At 34.6% G+C, this 21,992-nt stretch overlaps 1 long non-coding RNA gene, 1 other non-coding gene and 1 pseudogene across 3 annotated transcripts; 1 reads left to right on the top strand and 2 right to left on the bottom strand.

Moving 5' to 3' along the window:
• Window positions 1-4,461: 4,461 nt before the first annotated feature.
• On the bottom strand, window positions 4,462-5,050 carry LOC130970164 (uncharacterized). Of its 2 annotated transcripts, none has more exons than XR_009082021.1 (2): window positions 4,791-5,050; window positions 4,462-4,686 (listed from the first exon to the last, which is right to left on the bottom strand). It is a non-coding gene; the product is annotated as an uncharacterized LOC130970164 (long non-coding RNA). The 2 variants fall into 2 exon arrangements; XR_009082020.1 differs by having other exon boundaries at window positions 4,462-4,683.
• A 2,459-nt stretch (window positions 5,051-7,509) lies between these two features.
• Window positions 7,510-20,963, top strand: LOC130965952 (ubiquitin receptor RAD23c-like; annotated as a pseudogene).
• On the bottom strand, window positions 15,363-15,470 carry LOC130971198 (small nucleolar RNA R71). The gene has a single exon (XR_009082431.1). It is a non-coding gene; the product is annotated as a small nucleolar RNA R71 (small nucleolar RNA).
• Window positions 20,964-21,992: the final 1,029 nt, after the last annotated feature.

The following is a 21,992-nucleotide window of genomic DNA, read 5'->3' as shown; positions in this document are numbered from 1 at the left end:
GCAATAGCAACATCAAGAAGAGAGAGAAAAAGGATCTCTCCAAAAAAGAAATAAAAAAAAAGATATTTAAGATGAAAAAAATATTTTATTATTATTTGACTAATTTTAATTTATGTGCTAATTTAATCAAGTTATTTTAATAAGAAATATTGTTTGTTCCATTTTTTATATATCAATTCTTATTTTTATAGTATAAAAAGTAATTTTTTTTTATCTTTTCTTATTTTTTTTATCAATTTTAATAACGAAAGGCAAAATGTAGTATATAAGAATATATAAAAAAATATTAAAAAACTAACAAAATTTATTATTTTTGGTTAATAATTAATCATCGATATTTAAAAGTGTGGATTAAAAATATGTTGTTTGTTTATTAGATTAAAAAAATTAGATTGATAACTAAAAGTATTTGTCAAAAACAATAAATTTTGTTGATCTTTGATTTTGTTTTCTATATAAAAATATGATGCATAATTGCATATAACATTTTTCTATTTTTATATTCAATACTTAAAAAATAAAAAAAATAAAACCCAACCTTTTCGAATATGTCTAAAGTGCACTATCAAATTTGTTAAAGCTCTCATGCTTAGAATATAGAAAATCATTCTACAACCCAATATAATCAGCAAGAAAAAAGAATTTGGAATATTTCTTAACTGGGTGATTCATATTCGTGGACTGAAGTCATAAAAACAAAACACCATTTCAATTTTGTCTGCATATATAGAGATATATACAGAGATGAATAAGTGGTGTTATTTTGTTAGAGGCTGGGTTCTCTGTTTTGTTACCTTAATTTGTTAAGAAAATAAACAAAAGGAAGAGATTTCGCCCCGTTATTATTGTCTCATGCCGTGTACCTCCTACAGCTGTTGAGTGGGTGCGTGTCTTCTATCTTCTTCAAAGATATGACCAATATAATCTCTCTATATAATAATCGATAACGACTTATTTTCTTGCTCTTCTGCTACTTCAAGCAACTCATTCTTATTTGACTTCTTGGCTTACACCAGTGCAATTCATTATTATTGAATTATTTTATGGTTTTATCATCTTGCCATGTACGACTATACATTAATTTATTAATTTCGTGAACACTCCTTTTCTTCTTTGATCAAACTTCTAATAATCGAGGACAAACTAGAGTATGAACACTCAAAAGTCCTTACCTAAGCATTATACGAAAGCAGATACTTTTACTTTTTTTTTCTCATTTCTTAATTAATGTTTCTTCCTTCAATTTCCTCAAACTTAATGCTTGAGCTCATAGAGGACCTAATAAACCAAAACTGCAACAGGGGAAGGCACATAATTTTTCAGGGTAAAGTACTAGTGTTTGATGTTTGAATTAAATTTTAATTTAATTCGTTTTAAACGTTTTATTTTTGTTTTAAAAAATTTTAAATAAATTTAATGATTTTCACACGAATAAATAATAGAACGACTACCATAAATATTAATAATATTATTGTTAAATCATATCTATTAAAAAAATATAATAAAATTCTTTTTGAAACACATTTTTTTATCGTTTTTTTGTTTGTAAAAAAGTTTCCAAATCTTATTAATCAATTATTAACGCGTCGGAATGAAAGAAAATTTTTTTATATTAGTAATAGTTGGTAATTTGATTTTACTTATGTATTAAAATTAAACGTTATTAGCTCTTAAATATGTTAATTGTTCCTGTCAAATTTAATTATGAGACAATATTAAATACATTTAAAAATTTTTAAAATTGAAATAAAAAACTTGAAAATTTTTAAGATTAAAATAAAATATTTAAAACCTTAGTTACTAAATTAGGACTTTGTTCTATGCTAAGAACCAAAAAATCTTTTAGTTATTCTATTCGTTACTTGTTTGAGGGGGAAATTTTTTTTTATTCTGTGTCTCTTTTCCCACTAGAATTACTCTCTTTCACTCTGCATCCGATGAAAGTGCAACATATATGATTATAGTCACAAGAGAAAAGAAGTACAGGTGAACAATGTAAATGTATATGTTGAAGTGACAAATGTTACCATAAATAAGCAATGCATAAATGCATGTACAAGTGATTATTACAATTGCTCATAGTCTAATAATAGAAAGGGAAGAAGCCTAACCAAGGATTAAAAGAAAATGATCCAAAAATAAGTGATAGAAACAGAAATTTCCTTAGAGTTGGGCTGAAACTAGACCTTTCTTTACAAGGACTAGTCTAGAAGGATCAGCAAAGCGAACAGAGAAAGATCTAGAGAGAATATCAGGTTCATCAAGTGCAGCAGTCCCCTGATCAAAATTCTGAGAGTAAGTGTATGAATCATAAGGAACCTGAAAGGGTGTTGTTGCACTTGCACACTCAAAAAGCTTCTTCTTCTCTTTCTTGAGCTTCATCCACAGAATCTTCCACCTCAACTTACTTGATCTTGTCCCTGATAACGACCTTATGTCTTCAATCTCACTGTAACTGCTCCTTCCCAATTGGATTGATCTCCGGCTAGAAGAATTGCGCCAACACTTGGCATCCATGGCTGCACTCAGACAAAGCCAAAGAGTGTTGTAACTGTAAACAAGCTAAGCACAGTGAATGAGAGAAGTGAGAAAAGGGCTTTGAATATAAGCACATGACATGGGGATTTCGGTTTTTCAAGCAAAAGTGGATTGTCTTGTTTATTCTTTATAGGAACTTTCTTTTTTTGGCTTCACACTTCACTCACTCGCCCAAAGTAAAGCCTAATCATGTAACCCCAGCTGAACAAAAAATAATATTATCTCTTTCATTATTATAAAATTAAAGTACAGCAAAGGTAAAGGCCAAGAGTGAAGAGTCCAAGACCTGCGCCACAAAAACTTAGTTAAACTGATTATGTGGATCACACATTCACACCAACCTGTATAGTAATAACTCAGGCACGTGATGCACGTGACTGACTGCACGTGGAAACTGCTTTCTGGGCAATTTGCCATGTGGAACTCTGTTTTGGTGCAGCATTGACGTGATATTATTATTATATATCCTAATCATGCTTAGGATGCAGCATCTGCCATTTGCAGTTGCACTCATTCGGTTAGATAGGCGGCAATAGTGAGCAACATTAGCCATTGCAAGTTTGTTGACCGTTCGATAAGAGCATAACATGTGTTTGTTTTTTTAAGAATGAGCTCAGCACCAAAAGTTAGAACAAATTAAGAAAAACCGAAAAACTAAAGAATAAATTAAAGTACTTAACATAAATAAAGAATAAACTAAAATATTCAGCCCACTTACTTTATACAATATTAGCTCGTCTGTAATATTCAAAGAATTCCGTTAGAGAACTAACTTGAATATAATTAATTATAACCAATTAGTTAAAAAATATACTAATTACATATAAATAATAACACAATTCCTCATTATCTTTATTTTCTGAAATTTTAAAATTAAAAACAAAGAAAAATTAATTAAGTTAGCTTATGCCATAGTTAGTTTTCTAGAATTTGAGTTTCTCATATTTAAATTCTCTCTTAATCATCGCCACTCATAAAGGACCTGTGACCAACTTCTGTCACCACTTATTGTAGTTTCTACGTTGAAGAATTAAAAAAAATTCATCACTCATCTCTTCGTTGAATTACGCATATTGGATATATTTTAGATACGATAATTATCAATATTCGGTTGTATTCAATCGTATTTTAATAAAAAATAAAAAAAAAATTTCGGACATACCTAGACACATTTAAATATCATCACGTGTCAGCGTATCCAATCTTATTCTAAACATATATTTTTTAAAATAAATTTAGATATAGTATATTATTATTTATTAAAACAAAAAAAATATTTTAAATATTTGATATAATTAAAATAAGTCATTAAAAATAATTAAAAAATTATATTTATATTTTAATATCAATAAAATATCAAAATATCATTATAATTCATCTAAAAAATACTCTATATTTTATATATGTACATGTCCCTTTGTCATGTAAGATTTTAAAATTTGTGTCACCCATGTATATATATATATATATATATATATATATATATATATTAACACGTACATAATTGTGGCCATGGCCAAGGTAGAGAAAATCGAGATTTTACGTGAAATCGAAAAAGTAAATTAAGTACGTAAAACGTAAAATCTTAATAAGATTTAAATCGTAAAATCGTCAGACCTAGTATAAATTTCGTAAAATCGATTGACTCATTTAAAATCGTAATATCGGAAGATTTTAAGAGTTAAATCGAGATTCTAGCTACTATGGCTATGGCATCGATTTTTCTTTTTTCTTTCTTTTTAAGTTTTGTATGCGCGAGTTATATGGAAGCTTTTGATCCTTGAAATTCGTGAACTATATTGCGATAAAACTTGGGTGAGAGGGTCTCTAAAATTCTAATACCTAGTCTTAGCTTTGCCGAAAAGAATTGAAAAAGCATAACTGCATGCGAAAAGCGGAAAAAATAAAGGGTAAAAGTAAAAGTAAACGGAAGAGCAATGAAGAATTCATTCATAAATCATAATTACAGTGCTCTGGAAAAAAGAAAATACAAAATTTTTCTCAACTGAAGAATCTTCAGGGGAAACATCCCCCAAAATAATTGCATTAGAAGTAAGTAATTAGCTATAGATCAATGGAACATGTATGTGATTGCCAGCGCCACCAGCATAAGAAGATAAGCAATTCCTTGATCAAGGGAAGTGCCTGCTTTAATTTAGAAATAGAAGAAGAAAAAGAAAAGTTTAGTAGGATAAAAGAAAAGAATTAAAGAATGATTGAATAAAAAAGAAGACATGATTGGAGTAATTTACCATCACTTGAAGGAGCAGGAGCAGGAGAAGAGGAAGGAGTGAGTTGCTGGGCTTGGCCCAAACCAGCGACTACGGAAAGCACCAAACTCAGAAGCGAGAAGGAGAAAAGCGTAAAAGGCTTCATCTTCAACAAACAAAGAGAGAATTGAGAATTAGGAGTTGTTAGTTGAAAGAGATAGAGAGAGAACTAGAACGGTATGTTATATATTGTAATAAGAAATTTCAAGGAAAAAAGGAAAATGAATGAGTGGGTTTGAAGACCCGCCACCTATATCGACTGGACTCTGATTCCACGCGGGATACTTCTTCAACTCTCAAACACCCCATCGTTTCCCATATTTATAAAGTGTTTCATTTTCTGTCTAAGTAAGGAACCAATATTTTTAATACAGCTAATAAAAAATTTAATAAAATTATTATTCGTATATTAAAATTACTAACTAATATATATATTTATATATAAATATATTTGATTAAATTTATTTTTAATGTATATTTATATTTTAATATATATTTTATATTAATAAATAATTTTAATAATTAATTTTAATATATACATAACATACTTAAAAATTTAAACAAAATTTGTTTGCGGTCAAAAAGAAAAGAAAAAGAGAGAAGAGTAAGAAGAATTAAATTGACTACATATTCATAAAAAAAGCCTCCATTCTTAAACTTGTTTTCTTTAATTTTTATTTAGTACCATTTGTATGTGTAAAATTTATTATTTTTTTATTTCACTTTAATTGTCTTTTTTAATTAAATATAATGATTAAGACAATTATATTAATAAATTTTATTAAAAATTTACAAATATGACGTAAAAATAATCTTTATTCATTTTTTTGTTTTTATCCAAATAAAATTTACATTAATATATATATATATGTATGTATTAAGTATTATTGTCATATTCATATTCATGCACATAAAGCTATAAAGGATTTTAAGGTAAACATGATTATGGGAAATTAATCATTTTTATTATGTGATAGAAGAACTTAATTCAATGTTAGTCTAAATAGTAAATACTAACGTCCGAAAAAAAATTATGGTCCACAATTTCTCATATCCATTGACATTTTTGAATTAATTATTAATTATTTCCCATTCATTGTCATTTAATGTCAAAATGTCATAGATGATACGTTTTTTTTTTATGAATGCCGGTTTCCTTGGGGGAATATTATTTCCCATTTTTGTGGCTCTAGATTTGAGTTAATACTCAATTTAATTTATAAAATTTAAAGTCTCATTTAATGATCTCTAAAATTTTAGTTTATTTATATTTTTAAATTTATAATCATGATTTGAGTTAATCTTTTAGTTTATTTCCGTTAACGACATATTGATTTAACATGTTAATTTATGATTTTCAATAAAATAAAATAATTTCGTATTATATTCACATTCAATCTTTAACTAAATAATGTCATTTCCCAAAAATAAAAGTTAAAAAAATCTTATTTTATAATCACTAATAATTACAAAAAAAAAATATGTATTTTAACTCCATTCATATGAAAGTCGTCTGTCTCGTTAAAAATTGAACGCCAATATATAAAACGATATTGTTTTATTTTATCTAACATTACAAGTTAATTTATTAAAACTAGCATGCCAGATATAAATTCAAAGGCTAACACAAATTATAATTATAAATTTAAAAATTTAATTTGAGTTAATTACAATTTTAAAGATTAATCGAATCTAACTTTAAATTTCAAGAATCAAATTGAATATTAATTTCTCTTCATTCCTCTCCATCCTAAAAAAATATATTAATCATTCATATTTATTGGTTGTAAGGCATCATAAGTTGAGATGAATAAATTATGCTTTACTGTGAACTAGTGTATAACTGTATATGTATCACGAAAAATATTTATTTTTTATTTATGTTTTAAATATATTTTTAAAAAAATTATCACGAATATATTTAATTTATATAAAATAATTTTATATTGTTTGTTATCTATATACAAATACCAAATAATGATATAAAAACATAAAATTTATATATAATAATAATAATAATAATAATAATAATAATAATAATAATAATAATAATATGAGTACTAGATAAAAATTAATGATACATTATTAAAAATTGTAACAAATAATTATTTAATTATTGAGATAAATTTAATAGACAAAAATAAAAAAATATATCGAAACATCATATATATATATATATATATATATATATATATATATATATTGTATAAAAAATTTCACTACTAGAAAACTAGTTATTACAGACGGATATTTCCGACGGATTTTATCCCACTGAAATACAGAGGGAATTTCAGAGAGATTTTTTGTCGGAAAATAAAAAAAAAATGGATTAGCATAAATTACAGACAAAAAAGAGAATCCGTCGATAATTCTGTCGGAAAAATTAAATTTTTTCAATAAAAAATAATTATAGACGGAAAATTTGTCTGTACTTAAATAGACAAAACGTTGTGTTTTATTAAATTATTACAGACGGAAAATTCGTCTGTAATTTAAATTTTCCGTCGGAAATATATTAGAATAAGGAGATGAGTCACTTTACTCCCGAATACTTCAGTTCACTTTTTTTTCACGCGAATTACTCCCATGCCTTCTCTTTCTCTTTGTTGAAGCTCCATTGAAGATGTGACGTCCTCTGCCGTTGCCGTCACCGCCGCCGCCGCGGCTCGCGTCGCACGAGCTCCTTCCACTGCCGCTCTCAATGCGTTTGCTCCTTTCGTTGTCAGACGAGCTCTCTCAGCCGTGCTCTTGTCTTACGAGCTCCCTCCGCCGCCGCTCTCACGCTGCTTCTTCTCTCCTCGCCGGAGGTTTGTCATCGTCTTCTCTCATCGCTGTTAGTTCAGGTAGGCCTCCGCCTCCTTCTTGTCCCTAGCCCTAACCCTTCCATTGTGATTCTGTTCCGATTTCATTATCCCTAGCCCTAACCCTGTCCCTTCCCTGTTTTTCTTAACCCTAATTCTCGTCCCTTAACCCTGATTTTCCGTTTGTTTTCTCTGGTTTAGAATTATGTTATGTGGATCGATTTTAATCCTAATTTTCCGTTTGCATGATAACTGCTATTACAATAATAAAGAAAGAGTGGAATATATTCTTAGCGTGGTGGATACTTTCCTTGAATCTACAACTTCCACCCGTGATTCCTCAGAAAACCAATTACATTAGAAAAGTATCTCTCTTTTAAAATTAAATGCGAGATTTAAACGCTTTGTTAATTAAGCTCGTCGTTTCTTGTTTGTTTGAATGGTTGAAGAGCAATCGACGAAGATAAGGAAGAAGATCGTACCACAGATTAAGACAACGCTGCTATCACTATCACTGTTAAAACCTACTCTTCTCTAATTTTATTGGTAAGTCAACGAAGACTAGTTAATTTAATTGTCAATGCTCACTACTGTTCGTTATTTCATTACTCACCGTTAAATTGATTTAATTTGCTAATTGCAATTGAAATGATGGTTGATGGAGAATAATGATAATGATAATGCCACTATGAACGAATATGATAGAGAGTAACATTTACAGTGTGATCTCTCCTGCGACAGTTATTGGAAGAAGCATGAGTTATGGAAAGGACGACATAGAAGCTCCTCGGAGCTCCGGTGACATCGACGACGGAGGCTCCTCCTCCAGTCCCTTTGATATTGCCAGAACAAAAGATGCTTCCGTTCAATGACTCAAGCGTTGGAGGGTATATCTCTATATCCCTTTCTCCTCTTAATAATTTTTATATTTATTCATTTTCTTTTTTCTTTTTAAAATTCAGTGTTTGATATATTATATTCATTTGAAAATAGAGGTACCAGTTAAAAAACAAGAAGCTGAAATATTTTAGGATTATTTAATTCTTAAGTGTTCTGGGATTTGCAGAGCAAGTTTATAGAAACCCCTCTCTCATAAATTTGCCATTGATTCTGAGGTCCACAGTTGTAGTTTTTAAGATATGAGATTAAACTAGGTTCTTTCATTTATCTTCTTTAACTTTTTCCCCCCTTTTTCTAACTATAAAATTTGACAAATTGAGAGAACAAGGACCTATCTACACATGAACATTGCATTTGACTATTTTAAATTTTGAGGCATTGAAAAAAGTGAAATAATTACATGATATAAGCTCCACTTAGCACAATATTTGGGATCTCTGGTTCTATTTATATCAGCTTGCGATTTGTGAATCTCTTCCAAAACATTGTACACTAGAGGAAAGGAACAGGTGAAATTCTTGGGGGCTAACTTTGCTCTAGTGCCTTTGCTTTATCAAAATTGGATCAGCATCGTAGGAAGTGTTACATGGAATACTTTTCTATATTTACAAGAAACAAACATGTAGTTCTGTCAAGAATAACAACAGCACTCCAGGGTTCTTTCTGTACAAACAGAATCGGCAGAACATGTCAAGTTAATAATTTTGTTGCATTCAATGGAGGGGTAAGTGTGCTTACTAGCTTCTAAAACTTGCTATTAGCAATGGAGGTGTATCAAACTCTTGAATTAACTCAACTTTTTGCTAAGTTTAGGTGAACTCAATCTGAGTTTGATTATTTTGTACTTGCTCTTATTATTATTGTACAGGGTAGGCCTCCTGATTGGCAAAACTTTGTTGGTATTATCACTTTGCTTGTCATCAATTCAACCATCAGTTTCATAGAGGAGAACAATGCTGGTAATGCTGCTGCAGCTCTCATGGCTCGTCTCGCTCCGAAAGCAAAGGTGTGGGATTCAATATATTGGAATTTATATATATATATATATTGAATTAATGGATATTTGGATTGTTAATGTTAGGTTGCTGATGTGAAGAGAAATATAGAGAAAGAACAAGGTGCTGAAGTTTATCCAGCTGCACAACAAATGCTTATTCATCAGGGGAAAGTGCTTAAGGATGACACAACCCTTGAAGACAATAAAGTTGCTGAGAATAGTTTTGTGGTAATCATGCTATCCAAGGTGATTACTGATTGGTGTTATTCTACTTTTGGATTGAATTGTTGATTTGTTTTCTTTATGTGTTTCCGAAAGGTGGACGAAAGAGTACCCCTTCTTAGAAATCTTGGTTTTAATTATTTGAATTTATTGGGGAGAAAGAATATTAATAGGAAAACAATGGATTTGTTGCAGTGATGTGTGATAGAAAACTTGATGCTTTTGCTTGTGGTTGAGGAAAGGGAACAAGAGAAACCTTTTATGTTTTATTAGTATTTATTTACATTTAGCTTATAGATTAAATATTTGTAATGATGTCATTGTAGAGTAAGGTATCATCAGGTGAAGCCTCAACTGCATCACCTGCATCCGCAAAACAGGTGAATACGGCTATTACATTTTCAGCTTATGATTTGTCTTTGCAACTACTTTCAGTGTTCTCTAACGCACCTTTTTACCTACTTATATATAAGTGGACTCTTCAAACGTATTGACTCTTGTTAACTATAACACATGGTGAGTTGATGTATATATGTTCATTCATGTTTTGTCTAGTCCTCTCAATGCACGTAGGCGACATGTATAAATGCTTCTGTCGTGCTCTCTGTGGAAGAGTTTATGCTGATATGTTTGGTCAAACAGATACTGAACGTCGATGCCATTTTTTTTAATATCACCAGACGTAATAATAATATTCTGTAGTTTGGTTTCTCATTTATATATTATATTTTTATAGTTTCAAAATTCCCATTGTTCTTAGCTTCTTGTGTTGTTTCATTTGGATGTGACTTGCACGTTTAGGCAGCTGAACCGACGAGTTCTTTGCCTCCCACTTCATTGCCATCCTCAACATCTCAACCTCCTGCTTCAACTGTAGGACAGTGAGTTCATATCTACTCGTCTCCAAGTTTCAATGCAATTGAATATTCTTTTTTCAAGTCTTTATGTAAAATTCTCTATCTCTTGCACTTCTCTTTGCAGGGGAGTATCCAATTCTGAGCAAAATCCTGTTACAACTCCTGCCAGGTGAGTACCTACCATTTTCTCTATCATGAACAGCTGTTTTGTACTTAAAGATAGTTGACCATTTGTGCCAACCTTGAAGCTTATCAGCTATCCTCTTGTAGACAAATATCTTATCTTGGTCTTCTGTGTCTTTGACACTGCATAAGATGAATATTTAGCTTAGTCATCATCAAATGTGGGTACTTAAATAAAGATTTTGTATATTCTGGTTGTTGCAGTGATGTGGCCGGCATTTATGGCCAAGCAGCATCAAACCTCATTTCAGGAAGCAATTTAAAATCGACTATTCAACAGATTCTAGACATGGGGGGAGGTAGTTGGGATCGAGATACTGTTATCCGTGCTCTTCGTGCAGTATTTAACAATCCTAAAAGAGCTGTTGAGTATCTCTATTCAGTAAGTATTTCTCAAATTGTGGGTTTTTTTATTTGTTCATGTTAAATATGGATAATTGATACAACATTTATCTGTTAGGGCATTCCTGAACAAGCTGAAGTACCAACAGTTGCCAGAACCCCCGCTATTGGGCAGGCAGCAAACCCTTCAGGTGAGGCTCAGGGTTAAGCTCAGGTTGCACCTTCTAGTGGGCCCAACACCAACCCACTCAACCTCTTTCCCCAGGTATATAGTAGCCATTGAGTATAACTTAAACAATATGAATATTGGGTGGTAAATTGGCAATATTTTGAACAGGGTATTCCCGATATGGGTGCAAATGAAAATGCGGGCGACTTGGATTTCCTGCGAAACAGTCAACAGGTATTTTTACTTTCATTGTTCAGATATGGGTGTTATGTCACATCTTAAATTTATGTATTTATTATTTGTTGTTGTTTGATGAGCGGATAATTTGTACGCTTTTTGGCATTGTTTTTAGTATGTTTTTAGTAGTTTTAGTTGAGTTCTTAGTATATTTTTATTAGTTTTTAGTTAAAATTCACTTTTCTGGACTTTACTATGAGTTTGTGTATTTTTCTGTGATTTCAGGTATTTTCTGGCTGAAATTGAGGGATCTGAGCAAAAATCTGATTCAGAGACTGAAAAGGACTGCAGATGCTGTTGGATTCTGACCTCCCTGCATTCGAAGTGGATTTTCTGGAGCTACAGAAGCCCAATTGGCGCGCTCTCAACGGCATTGGAAAGTAGACATCCTGGGCTTTCCAGCAATATATGATAGTCCATACTTTGCCCAAGATTTGATGGCCCAAACCGGCGTTCAAAGTCACCTACAGAAATTCCAGCGTTAAACGCCGGAACTGGCACCTAAATGGGAGTTAAACGCCCAAACTGGCACCAAAGCTGGCGTTTAACTCCAAGAGGAGTCTCTACACGAAAATGCTTCATTTGCTCAGCCCAAGCACACACCAAGTGGGCCCGGAAGTGGATTTTTATGTCATTTACTCACCTATGTACACCTTAGGCTACTAGTTTTCTATAAGTAGGACCTTTTACTATTGTATTTTCATCTTTGGATTATTTTTAGATCCTTTGATCATCTTCGGACATTTAGTTCTTAGATCATTGGGGGCTGGCCTCACGGCCATGCCTAGACCTTGTTCTTATGTATTTTCAACGGTGGAGTTTCTACACACCATAGATTAAGGTGTGGAGCTCTGCTGTACCTTGAGTATTAATGCAATTACTATTGTTCTTCTATTCAATTCCGCTTGTTCTTTGTCCAAGATATCACTTGTTCTTCAACTTGATGAATGTGATGATCCGTGACACTCATCATCATTCTCACTTATGAACAAAGTGACTGACAACCACTCGTGTTCTACAAGCAATCAAGGCTCTAGTGTTTATCTCTTGGATTCTTTAACCGGAATCTTCGTGGTATAGGCGAGAACTGATGGCGGCATTCAAGAGAATCCGGAAGGTCTAACCTTGTCTGTGGTATTCTGAGTAGGATTCAATGATTGAATGACTATGACGTGCTTCAAACTCCTAGCAGGCGGGGCGTTAGTGACAGACGCAAAAGAATCGATGGATTTTATTCCGGCCTGACCGAGAACCAACAGATGATTATCCATGCTGTGACAGAGCATAGGCAACGTTTTCACTGAGAGGATGGGAGGTAGCCACTGACAACGGTGAAACCCTACATGAGCTTGCCATGGAAAGGAGTAAGAAGGATTGGATGAAGACAGTAGGAAAGCAGAGAGACGGAAGGGAAGGCATCTTCATTCGCTTATCTGAAGCTCTCACCAATGATATACATAAGTATCTCTATCTTTATCTTTATGCTTTATTCGTTTATCACTATACCCATTTGAGTCTGCCTGACTGAGATTTACAAGGTGACCATAGCTTGCTTCATACCACCAATCTCCGTGGGATCGACCCTTACTCACGTAAGGTATTACTTGGACGACCCAGTGCACTTGCTGGTTAGTTGTGCGAAGTTGTGTTTATGCCATGGTATTGAGCACCAAGTCTTTGGAGCCATTACTAGGGATTATTTCGAGTTGTAGTGATCACAATTTCGTGCACCAAGTTTTTGGCGCCGTTGCCGGGGATTGTTTGTGTATGGACAACTGACGGTTCATCTTGTTGCTTAGATTAGGTATTATTTTTCTTCAGAGTTCTTAAGAATGAATTCTAGTGTTTCAAGGTGATGCTCTTATCATCACCAAAGCTGATTGATCATCATCAATTTAGCTCTTGAATGCAATGTCCTGCTGAAGCTTAGCTAGCTATGTCTAATTCCTTTAGACTAAAGCTTTAGACTAACATTGCATGATTCCTGGAATTCTCATTAAGAATTTTGATACCTTTATTTTCTTCTTCCACTTAATTTTCGAAAAATCCAAAAAAATTACAAAATCATAAAAACAAAAAAAAATATTTCTTGTTTAAGTCTAGTGTCTCATTTTAAGTTTGGTGTCAATTGCATGTTTCTGTTCTTCTTGCATTTTTCAAATTTATGCATGTGTCTTCATTTATCTTCAAGTTGTTCTTGATGATTTCCTTGTTTTGATCTTTGAATTCTATTGACTTGAGTGTTTTGTGTTTCTCATATGCATTCTCATGTTGTTAGTGTCAGTAGTATACAAACTGCTAAGTTTGGTGTCTTGCATGCATTGTTATTTGATTTTAGTTGCATTTTGATTTTTCCTCATTATAAAAAATCCAAAAATATTTTTAATTTGTGTCTTTTCAAGTCAATAATACAGAGAATTGAAGATTCAGAACATACTGCAGAGGAATTATACAGAAAAAGCTGGGCATTCAAAAATGCCCAGTGAAGAAGACAGACTGGCGTTTAAACGCCAGCCAGGGTACCTGGTTGGGTGTTTAACGCCCAAAAGGGTATAGTTTTGGGCGTTAAACGCCAGAATGTGCACCATTCTGGGCGTTTAACGCCAGGATGGCACAAGGGGGAAGATTTTGTTTTCAAAATCAATTTTTTTCAAGTTTTCAAAGTTTTTCAAAATCAAATCTTTTTCAAATCATATATTTTCAATCAAATGTTTTCAAAATCAATTTCTTTCCTTTTTCAAAGATACTTACTAACAATTAATGATTTGATTGAACATTTTAAGTATGTTGCCTTTTCTGTTGAGAAAGGTTTAATGTTTGAATCATATCTTTTCTTGTTAGGCAAGTCATTAATTTTTAAAATCAAATCTTTTTAAAATTGTTTTCAAAATCATATCTTTTCAATCATATCTTTTTTAAAACCATAACTTTTCAATCATATCTCTTTAATCACATCTTTTTCAAAATAGTTTTCAAATCATATCTTGTTGATTTCTAATTTCAAAAATCTTTTTCAAAAATTACTTGATTTCTTTTCTACTCTTGATTTTCGAAAATCAAGTAGTGTTTTTCAAAATGTTTTCAAAATCTTTCACTCAATTTTCGAAAATTACTTCCCTTCTTCTCACATCCTTCTATTTATGAACTAACTCTATTCCTTAATGCAAAATTCGAACTCCATCTTCTTTGATAAGTTTGAATTTTCTACTTCTGTCTTCTACTTTTCTTTTCCTCTGACACCTCAAGGAATCTCTATACTGTGATATAGAGGATTCCATATTTTTTTGTTTTCTTCTCTTTCATATGAGCAGGAACAAAGACAAAGGCATTCTTGTTGAAGCTGACCCTGAACCTGAAAGGACCTTGAAGCGAAAGCTAAGAGAAGCTAAGGCACAACTCTCTGTAGAGGACCTAACAGAAATCTTCAAAGAAGAAGAACCCATGGCAGCCGAAAATAACAACAATGCCAACAATGCAAGGAAGGTGCTTGGTGACTTTACTGCACCTACTCCCGACTTCTATGGGAGAAGCATCTCTATCCCTGCCATTGGAGCAAACAACTTTGAGCTTAAGCCTCAATTAGTTTCTCTAATGCAACAGAATTGCAAGTTCCATGGACTTCCATTGGAAGATCCTCATCAGTTCTTAGCTGAATTCTTGCAAATCTGTGACACTGTCAAGACTAATGGGGTTGACCCTGAGGTCTACAGACTTATGCTATTCCCTTTTGCTGTAAGAGACAGAGCTAGGACATGGTTGGACTCACAACCTAAAGAGAGCCTGGACTCATGGGAAAAGCTAGTCAATGCCTTCTTGGCAAAGTTCTTTCCACCTCAAAAATTGAGTAAGCTTAGAGTGGAAGTCCAAACCTTCAGACAGAAGGATGGAGAATCCCTCTATGAAGCTTGGGAAAGATACAAACAATTAATCAGAAAGTGTCCTTCTGACATGCTTTCTGAATGGAGCATCATAGGTATTTTCTATGATGGTCTCTCTAAAGTATCCAAGATGTCCTTGGATAGCTCTGCTGGAGGATCTCTTCATCTAAAGAAGACGCCTACAGAAGCTCAAGAGCTAATTGAAATGGTTGCAAATAACCAATTCATGTACACTTCTGAAAGGAATCCTGTGAACAATGGGACTAATCAGAAGAAAGGAGTTCTTGAGATTGATACTCTGAATGCCATTCTGGCTCAGAACAAAATATTGACTCAACAAGTCAATTTGATTTCTCAAAGTCTGTCTGGAATGCAAAATGCACCAAGCAGTACTAAGGATGCTTCATCTGAAGAAGAAGCTTATGATCCTGAGAACCCTTCAATGGAAGAGGTGAATTACCTAGGAGAACCCTATGGAAACACCTATAATTCTTCATGGAGAAATCACCCAAATTTCTCATGGAAGAATCAAGAGAGACCTCAACAAGGTTTCAACAATAATAGTGGAAGAAACAGGTTTAGCAATGGCAAGCCTTTTCCATCATCTTCTCAGCAACAGACAGAGAATTCTAAGCAGAACCCCTCTGACTTAGCAACCATGGTCTCTGATCTAATCAAAACCACTCAAAGTTTCATGACTGAAACAAGGTCCTCCATTAGGAATTTGGAGGCACAAGTGGGACAGCTGAGTAAGAAAATTACTGAACTCCCTCCAAGTACTCTTCCAAGCAATACAGAAGAAAATCCAAAAGGAGAGTGCAAAGCCATAACTATGGCCGAATCTGGAGAGGAAAGAGAGGAGGTGAACGCCACTGAGGAAGACCTCAGTGGGCGTGCACTGACCTCCTCTGAGTTCCTCAAAGAGGAACCATGGGAATCTGAGGCTCAAAATGAGACCATAGAGATTCCATTGGATTTACTTCTGCCATTCATGAGCTCTGATGAGTATTCTTCTTCTGAAGAGGATGAGTATGTCACTGAAGAGCAAGTTGCTAAATACCTTGGAGCAATCATGAAGCTAAATGACAAGTTATTTGGAAATGAGACTTGGGAGGATGAACCCCCTTTGCTCACCAAAGAACTGGATGACTTGTCTAGGCAGAAATTACCTCATAAGAAAGAAGATCCTGGGAAGTTTTCCATACCTTGTACCATAGGCACCATGACCTTCAAAAAGGCTCTGTGTGACTTAGGGTCAAGTGTAAACCTCATGCCTCTCTCTGTAATGGAGAAGCTAGGGATCTTTGAGGTACAAGCTGCAAGAATCTCACTGGAGATGGCAGACAACTCAAGAAAACAAGCTCATGGACTTGTAGAGAATGTTTTGGTGAAAGTTGAAGACCATTACATCCCTACTAATTTCATAGTCCTAGAGACTGGGAAGTGCATGGATGAATCCATCATCCTTGGCAGACCCTTTCTAGCCACAGCAAAGGCTGTGATTGATGTTGATGGAGGTGAACTGATCATTCAAGTGAATGAAGAATCCTTTGTGTTTAAGGCTCAAGGACATCCCTCTGTCACCATGGAGAGGAAGCATGAAGAGCTTCTCTCAATTTAGAGTCAAACAGAGCCCCCACAGTCAAACTCTAAGTTTGGTGTTGGGAGGCCACAACCAAACTCTAAGTTTGGTGTTGAACCCCCACATTCAAACTCTAAGTTTGGTGTTGGGAGGTTCCAACATTGCTCTGAGTATCTGTGAGGCTCCATGAGAGCCCTCTGTCAAGCTACTGACATTAAAGAAGCGCTTGTTGGGAGGCAACCCAATGATTATATTTTATCTATTTTTCCTTGTTATTTTATGTTTTTTGTAGGTTGATGATCATAAGAAGTCACAAAATCAATTGAAAAAGCAAAAACAGAATGAAAAACAGGAAGAAAAATAGCACACCCTGGAGGAAGAACTCACTGGCGTTTAAACGCCAGTGAGGCTAGCAGCTGGGCGTTTAACGCCCAGTCTGGCACCCTTCTGGGCGTTTAACGCCAGAAAGGGGCACCAGACTGGCGTTAAACGCCAGGAAAGGGCAAGAACCTGGCGTTAAACGCCAGAAATGGGCACCAGCCCGGCGTTTAACGCCAGAATTGGCTCAAAACGTGATTTTGAAAGCCATTTGGTGCAGGGATGACTTTTCCTTGACACCTCAGGATCTGTGGACCCCACAGGATCCCCACCAACCCCACCACCCATCTTTCTCTTCACCACTCACATCCATCCTTCATAAAACCCCACCTACCTCACCATTCAAATTCAAACCACTTTTCCTCCCAAACCCATCCATACATGGCCGAACACAAAGCCATTCCCTTCTTCCTCATTTCTTCTTCTTCTACTCTCTTCTTTCTTCTTTTGCTCGAGGACGAGCAAACCTTTTAAGTTTGGTGTGGTAAAAGCATTGCTTTTTGTTTTTCCATAACCATTTATGGCATCCAAGGCCGGAGAAACCTCTAGAAAGAGGAAAGGGAAGGCAAAAGCTTCCACCTCCGAGTCATGGGAGATGGAGAGATTCATCTCAAGGGTGCATCAAGACCACTTCTATGAAGTTGTGGCCATGAAGAAGGGTCAACTTTGATCAAAAGGTTGGACCAAGTCCTCATAGATATCTGTGAAGAGGACGCCCAATGGAAGAGAAATTCAAGAGGGAAGCCGGTTCAACTGAGAAGGCATGACCTCAAGCCCATCACTAAGAAAAGAATGGAGCAAACAAGAGATCCTCCTCCTCAAAGAATCATGAGAGAGGAGCAACAAAGACAAGGAAGAGACATTGAGGAGCTCAAGCACTCCATAGGATCTTCAAGAGGAAGAACAAGCCGCCATCACTAAGGTGGACCCGTTCTTTAATCTCCTTGTTCTTTATTTTTTTGTTTTTCGAAAATTATGCTTTATGTTTATCCATGTTTGTGTCTTATGATCATTAGTGTCTTAGTGTCTATGCCTTAAAGTTATGAATGTCCTATGAATCCATCACCTTTCTTAAAAAGAAAACTGTTTTTATCACAAAAGAACAAGAAGTACAGGATTTCAAATTCATCTTTAAAACTAGCTTAATTAGTTTGATGTGGTGACAATACTTTTTGTTTTCTGAATGTATGCTTGAACAGTGCATATGTCTTTTGAATTTGTTGTTCATGAATGTTAAAATTGTTGGCTCTTGAAAGAATGATGAAAAAGGAGACATGTTACTGAGGATCTGAAAAATCATAAAAATGATTCTTGAAGCAAGAAAAAGCAGTGAATACAAAAAAAAAAGGGGAGAAAAGAAAACGAAAAAAAAAGAGAGAGAAAGAGAAAAAGAAAGAAAAATAAAGAAATAAAGTTGTGATCCAAGGCAAAAAGAGTGTGCTTAAGAACCCTGGACACCTCTAATTGGGGACTCTAGCAAAGCTGAGTCACAATCTGAGAAGGTTCACCCAATTATGTGTCTGTGGCATGTATGTATCCGGTGGTAATACTGGAAGACAGAATGCTTTGGGCCACGGCCAAGACTCAATAAGTAGCTGTGTTCAAGAATCATCATACTTAACTAAGAGAATCAATAACACTATCTGGATTCTGAGTTCCTAAAGAAGCCAATCATTCTGAACCTCAGAGGATAAAGTGAGATGCCAAAACTGTTTAGAGGCAAAAAGCTACTAGTCCCGCTCATCTAATTTGGAGCTAAGTTTCATTGATAATTTGGAGTCTATAGTATATTCTCTTCTTTTTATTTTATTTGACCTTCAGTTGCTTGAGGACAAGCAACAATTTAAGTTTGGTGTTGTGATGAGCGGATAATTTGTACGCTTTTTGGCATTGTTTTTAGTATGTTTTTAGTAATTTTAGTTGAGTTCTTAGTATATTTTTATTAGTTTTTAGTTAAAATTCACTTTTCTGGACTTTACTATGAGTTTGTGTGTTTTTCTGTGATTTCAGGTATTTTCTGGCTGAAATTGAGGGATCTGAGCAAAAATCTGATTCAGAGACTGAAAAGGACTGCAGATGCAGTTGGATTCTGACCTCCCTGCATTCGAAGTGAATTTTCTGGAGCTACAGAAGCCCAATTGGCGCGCTCTCAACGGCATTGGAAAGTAGACATCCTGGGCTTTCCAGCAATATATGATAGTCCATACTTTGCCCAAGATTTGATGGCCCAAACCGGCGTTCAAAGTCACCTACAGAAATTCCAGCGTTAAACGCCGGAACTGGCACCTAAATGGGAGTTAAACGCCCAAACTGGCACCAAAGCTGGCGTTTAACTCCAAGAGGAGTCTCTACACAAAAATGCTTCATTTGCTCAGCCCAAGCACACACCAAGTGGGCCCGGAAGTGGATTTTTATGTCATTTACTCACCTCTGTACACCTTAGGCTACTAGTTTTCTATAAGTAGGACATTTTACTATTGTATTTTCATCTTTGGATTATTTTTAGATCCTTTGATCATCTTCGGACATTTAGTTCTTAGATCATTGGGGGCTGGCCTCACGGCCATGCCTAGACCTTGTTCTTATGTATTTTCAACGGTGGAGTTTCTACACACCATAGATTAAGGTGTGGAGCTCTGCTGTACCTTGAGTATTAATGCAATTACTATTGTTCTTCTATTCAATTCCGCTTGTTCTTTGTCCAAGATATCACTTGTTCTTCAACTTGATGAATGTGATGATCCGTGACACTCATCATCATTCTCACTTATGAACAAAGTGACTGACAACCACTCGTGTTCTACAAGCAATCAAGGCTCTAGTGTTTATCTCTTGGATTCTTTAACCGGAATCTTCGTGGTATAGGCGAGAACTGATGGCGGCATTCAAGAGAATCCGGAAGGTCTAACCTTGTCTGTGGTATTCTGAGTAGGATTCAATGATTGAATGACTGTGACGTGCTTCAAACTCCTAGCAGGCGGGGCGTTAGTGACAGACGCAAAAGAATCGATGGATTTTATTCCGGCCTGACCGAGAACCGACAGATGATTATCCATGCTGTGACAGAGCATAGGCAACGTTTTCACTGAGAGGATGGGAGGTAGCCACTGACAACGGTGAAACCCTACATGAGCTTGCCATGGAAAGGAGTAAGAAGGATTGGATGAAGACAGTAGGAAAGCAGAGAGACGGAAGGGAAGGCATCTTCATTCGCTTATCTGAAGCTCTCACCAATGATATACATAAGTATCTCTATCTTTATCTTTATGCTTTATTCGTTTATCACTATACCCATTTGAGTCTGCCTGACTGAGATTTACAAGGTGACCATAGCTTGCTTCATACCACCAATCTCCGTGGGATCGACCCTTACTCACGTAAGGTATTACTTGGACGACCCAGTGCACTTGCTGGTTAGTTGTGCGAAGTTGTGTTTATGCCATGGTATTGAGCACCAAGTCTTTGGAGCCATTACTAGGGATTATTTCGAGTTGTAGTGATCACAATTTCGTGCACCATTGTTGATGTTGTTCTGACTTCTGAGATTGTTTGGCATTTCAGTTCCAAGCCCTGAGAGCGATGGTGCAAGCAAATCCCCAGATTTTGTAGGTAATATTTGTTATTAATGTTTGGCATTTCAGTCTCCGGGTTTATTGCTGGTGGTTGCTGTCGTCGTTGCTCAGCTGGTAAGCCACCTAACCATTTATTATTATGTTGTAATTATCTTTTATCTCATCAAACTTGGTGATCAGTTCTATTATTGACTTGGAGCACAGTGGTAACTGGGATAGGTTCTTGGTCCACGGAGGTCAAAAGTACAAGTAAGTTTCTATTATTGAGTTGTAAAGATTTTAGAATTAAATTATTGTGACTATAATTGGAAGTTTCCTACCAGGTCTCCTGGGAATGCTTTTGTTGAAGGCGATGCTTCTAGTGCCAGCTACTTCCTCGCAGGTGCAGCTGTTACCGGTGGGACTATCAATGTGGAGCTTGATGCTGCTAATGAAACTTAGTTATCTATTAATATTTTAGATTATTCTATCTTTAAGTGCTAAGTGTAATTTATGACATTCATGTAATATTGGGTTGGTCATCTTTTTTTTTTGGGTATTTTTTTATTAAGATAATGAGATATTGGCCAATGATGTTGAAAAATAACATCCAATTTTATAGGTATCATGTAATGAATATTATGTTTATTTATGTGATTTTTGGCTTTCTTTTTTTAATTTAGTGTTTGATGGAGTAAATTTAGAAAACAAATATAAAGTATTCATTTTGCAATGGAAAAATCTAAAAAAAATTCTACTTTATCTTACTGACGGATTTACAGACGGATTTTCTGTCTGTAATCAGAATGGGATGATTTTCCAAAGTTCAAATTACAGACGAAAAATCTGTCAGAAAATCCGTCTGTAATTACAGACAAAAAATCCGTCGAAAAATCCGTTTGTAATTACAGACGGAAAATCCGTCGGAAAGTTTGTCGCCTTTGGGAAATGGATAGAAAATTTACAGAGGAAAAATCCGTCGGTAACTGCTAAAAATTCGTCTATAATTTTCCGACGGAAAAAAAAATCCGTCGGTAAATAATTTCCGACGGGGCTTTTACAGAGGGACAAAATCCGTCGGTAATTT

Source organism: Arachis stenosperma, chromosome 3 (assembly GCF_014773155.1).
Source record: "Arachis stenosperma cultivar V10309 chromosome 3, arast.V10309.gnm1.PFL2, whole genome shotgun sequence".
Classification (NCBI taxonomy): domain Eukaryota; kingdom Viridiplantae; phylum Streptophyta; class Magnoliopsida; order Fabales; family Fabaceae; genus Arachis; species Arachis stenosperma.
This window is presented reverse-complemented; position numbering and strand designations above follow the sequence as displayed.